We start from the raw sequence: 4,636 nt of genomic DNA on the forward strand, positions 1-4,636 counted from the left end.
GGCAAGGAAGGGTCTCCCTAGTATAAGGGGGACCTCGGTGTCTTCCTCCATATCGAGTATGACAAAGTCAGCTGGATAAACGAATCTGCTTACCTTTACCAAGACATTTTCGATGACACCTTGTGGGAGTTTGACGGATCGATCGGCTAACTGTATGCTCATTTTTGTAGGGCTTGTGGTTCCTAAGCCGAGTCTTTTGAACATTGATGAGGGCATGAGGTTAATGCTAGCCCCAAGGTCGGCTAAAGCATTACGAACGGGTGATTCCCCTATTGAGCAAGGAATCGTGAAGCTTCCGGGATCGATTTTCTTTTGGGGAAGTTTATTGAGTACGAGGGCAGAGCATTCTTCGCCTAAATTGACTAATTGCAAGTTTTCAATTTTCTTTTTATGTGTAAGGAAGTCCCTCATGAATTTAGAGTACTTGGGCATTTGAGTTAGGACTTCGCTAAAAGGAATATTGACATGCAATTGTTTTAACAGACTTTCGAACTTGGCGAATTGCTCATTGGTCTTTTGACGAATTAACATACCGGGATATGGAACTCGAGGAGCCTTGGTAGGCTCTGGTGATGGAGGGGAGTCTTTTTCCTGCAGAGGTGTGGGTACTGTTTCCTCAGTTGGTGGCAGCACTTCTGCAGGCCCTACGGTGCGGTTCCGTAGTGTGATGAGGTGAACTTGTGCTTTTGGGTTTGTTTCGGTATTGCTAGGTAATGCGCCTTGCGGTCTCTCGGAAAAATTTTGAGCTATTTGATTTAATTGTTTTTCTATGTTTTGAATACTAGCTTGTTGATTTCTAAAATTTGATTCTAATTGTAGAAATCTTTCCGAGTTTTTCTTATCAGTGTCGGAGACGAGGCGAGATGTCGTATCTTCGAGCCTTTCTCGTCCACTTTGTTGAGTGAAATTTTGTGACTCATTTCTTGGTTGCTGAAAGTTTGTTCGTTGGTTTTGTTGGTTACTACTATTGCCGGGTTCCCTCCAACCAAGGTTTGGGTGGTTTCGCCATCCTTGGTTGTAAGTTCCCGTTGGGGGACCCGACGGCCTAGGTCTATTATCAATGTAGTTTACCATTTCTTGTTGATCGTCTGTTTCTTTCATGCAACTCCAATTTTCATGTGACCCACCACACCCTTCACAAGCCATAACCGAGACTGTTTTTGTCATTTCCAATTTTTTTATCTTTGAAGAAAGGGCCTCGATTTGGGCTTGTAAAGAAGTGCTTTCATCGACCTTATGGGCGCCCGGGGCGATAGACTTATTTCCCCGGGGGTGTGCCATTGAAAATTGGTTTGAGCAATTTCCTCAATTTGATTATATATTTCGTGTGGGCGTCGATTACCTAAAAGTCCCCCGGAGCTAGAATCAAGTGTCTGCCTAGTGTGTGGCAACAATCCATTATAGAAAGTGGATACTTGTTGCCATATTGCGAGGCCGTGATGGGGACACTTGCGTAATAGCTCCTTGAACCTTTCCCAAGTTTCATATAAGGATTCCCCGTCCTCTTGTGAATATGTATTAATTTCAGCCATTAACTTAGCAGTTTTAGCAGGAGGGAAATACTTATATAGAAATTTTTGGGCTAGTTCATCCCAGGTGTTTACCGATCCAGCTGGGAGGGCGTTGAGCCAAGCTTTCGCTCGGTCTTTTAGTGAGAAGGGAAACATACGGAGGCGGATGGCGTCGTTTGATGCTCCATTGATCCGAAAGGTATCACATATTTCCAAGAAATTAGTTATATGTAGATGGGGATCCTCGTCCGCAAGCCCGTGAAAGGTTGCGGAGTTTTGGAGCATTTGTATCAAATGCGGCCGAAGTTCGAAGTTATTGGCTTCGACATTCGGAGCATTGATAGCGGCGCCTAGATTACCTACGGTGGGTCGTAGATAATCCATAAGGGTACGTTGGTCCGCCATTGGAGGTGGATCACCCGAAACCTTCTCTTGGTTTTTGGCTTTTAACCTTTTTCTGAGAAAGCGTTCGGGTTCTTCTAGTGGATCTTTTATGTCTTTATTGGAACTGGAGCTCATACACTACGTGAGGTTGGCGTCGGGTTCCAAGTAAGGGACTTGAAGGGGATGATGTTAATGAATGGGACATATAGTCATACGTATTAGGGGTAGTAAACTATAGTTAGGTGGTCTTTACTACTTGCATCAATTTTCTATGTATCTTGTGCAAGTGGGAGATTGTTGGACTCTGTATGCGCAAGACACATATTAAATTGATGTGGCTAGTACGTTATGATCCAAGTTGAGTCATACTCAAAAACAAGCTAGACAAACACTTAGAATATTTATTTGTGATATGATCAAACAAATAAATATTAACACTTAAAATATTTAGAAATTGGTTTTCTGAATAATTGCACTTGACAAACTAATACATTATATGGATAATTTATTTTGAGAGAATATTTTATTTTGTTATTTAATGGGTTAAATAACATAATAAAAGTTGTATAAGTCTTATAACATATGATGTTATAATTTTATAAAAGTTATAAAAATAATCAAGACTTAAATTATTTTATAAAAGAAATTTGAATTTTTTTTATAAAATTAAAAGGTGGGCCGCCCCTTCTCTTCCCAAGACCAAGTATGGCCCAATCACATTACATGCATATCTTACAAGTTAGATGGAATATGATTGGGTGGTCTTCCCAAGCAATTTTGGTCTAATAGGAATACATGCATTATGCATGTCTAGATGGCTCTTGATTGGTCAAAATGGGTGGCTATATTCTCTCATTTTATATAACCTTTTTTGTATGACAAAATAGATTAGAAGACTTGAAGAACTTGAAAAACACTAGATATTTCTCTCTACAAATCGGCCAACATAAGGTTGTGCATAAGGGTTTTTCAAGTTTGATTTTCAATTGCATAAAACTCCATACTCTTCTCTCATAATTTCGGCCAAGGGTTGGTTCCAAGAGAGGGATTTTTCAAGTGAGTTTTGAGTGTAAAATCCTAGCTAAACATAAAGTGTTTGATGGAAGGCTTGGGGTATACAAGCTTGAGGTCTTCTACACTTGAAGGCAACCGTTCAAGAAGCATCATCTTCTTCATATCCTTTACTCCTTGGAATGTAGTATTCTAAACACTCTATGGTTGTGTTTTATTTTTGATAGCATGCATGTTCGTATATGGATCCGGGTATTGGGTTTTACATATAAAATGGGTTTTATATCTTGTAAGTAACATGTTTTAAATAAGACTTTCCGCTGCGTTTTTATTTTATAAGGATAAAATACTTTGATAAACATGTGAAAAACCCAACACAAGGATCCTTGGTCTCCTCAAGTTGTTGAACCTCTAGTTCAGCTTCCCTTTGTAGATCACTACTAAAATCAGCCAGAAAGTCAGCTAAAGGTTGAGACTTGATGGCAGTCCTGGGTTCATACTTAATGTCACATGCACTAAGCTTGACTACCCACTTTGCCATTCTACCTGACATTTCAGGTTTCCAGAGAACATTCTTAATAGGAAAGTTAGTTTTCACAATAAGAGTATGAGTTTCAAAATAATGTCTAAGTTTAGTGGAAGCAATAATCAAAGCAAGAATTAATTTCTCTAAGTGAGAATACCTGGCTTCAACATCAAGAAGGCTTTTACTTACATAGTATACTGGATGTTGTTGGCCTTCATGATCCTTAACTAACACTGCACTTACTGCTTTACCTGAAACAACTAAGTACAAGGATAATGGCTCACCATCTTATGTTTCATCAGTGCTGGTGCTGAGGATAGATAATCCTTGAGAGCCTTGAGTGCAGCTTCATGCTTCTCAGTCCACTCAGATTTCTTATTTTTCCTCAGTATATCATAAAAATCCTTGCACTTCTCTGAAGACTTTAAGATGAACCTATTTAAGGCTGTGATCCTTCCTGTCAGCTCTGTACATCCTTTACATTGGTTAGAGACTTGATGTTCACAATTGCTTTTATCAGTTCAGGATTAGCTTCAATCCCCCTTTTGGTCAGCATGTATTGATGCGTGTGTAGTGTAATATATTTTAGATGTATATTTAAGCCCCTTTTTACACTTTTAGCCAAGTTTTAAATTTATAAAACACGATATTTACTAATACTAAACACACATATGGGCAAGTGCACCCATCGTGGACGTAGTATAGTGTTGGTAAGATACCGAGGTCGTCCAAGGACACAAGAGCTTTTAATACCGGTTTATCCTCAAAGTCTAATCAAATCAAAAAGTGAGAAAAATGTTTTAAACTAAGAAAAATAAAAACTAACTAAATGCTGAAAAATAAAATAAAAACAGATAGACAAGATGAATCACTTGGATCCGACACGTGTGTTAGTATAACCTTTGATTATTTTCGCACTTTTGCACTTGTTTAAGAGATTATCTTAGTTATTGTAGTAGGCCCCTCTTTTGAAGGCGACGTTACCCTCAACCCAGTAGTTTGAGTCAGCAAGGATACAATCCTAAAGGGTCGGATTATTGAAAGATAATGAATTAAGTTATTAATGCAAATTGTGGTAGGCCCCGCTTTCGGCGGTGACGTTACCCTCGGCTAAGTAGTCTGAGTCAGCAGGGATACAGTCCTAAATAGCCGGGTTATAGTATTAATAGTAGTTAACTTATGAGGGGGTCAAAGAGTTTGGATC

At 39.1% G+C, this 4,636-nt stretch overlaps 1 non-coding gene across 1 annotated transcript; it reads left to right on the forward strand.

The window, feature by feature from the left end:
- Window positions 1-1,431: 1,431 nt before the first annotated feature.
- On the forward strand, window positions 1,432-1,538 carry LOC118483535. The gene has a single exon (XR_004870825.1). It is a non-coding gene; the product is annotated as a small nucleolar RNA R71 (small nucleolar RNA).
- Window positions 1,539-4,636: the final 3,098 nt, after the last annotated feature.

This window comes from Helianthus annuus, chromosome 10 (genome assembly GCF_002127325.2).
Source record: "Helianthus annuus cultivar XRQ/B chromosome 10, HanXRQr2.0-SUNRISE, whole genome shotgun sequence".
Classification (NCBI taxonomy): domain Eukaryota; kingdom Viridiplantae; phylum Streptophyta; class Magnoliopsida; order Asterales; family Asteraceae; genus Helianthus; species Helianthus annuus.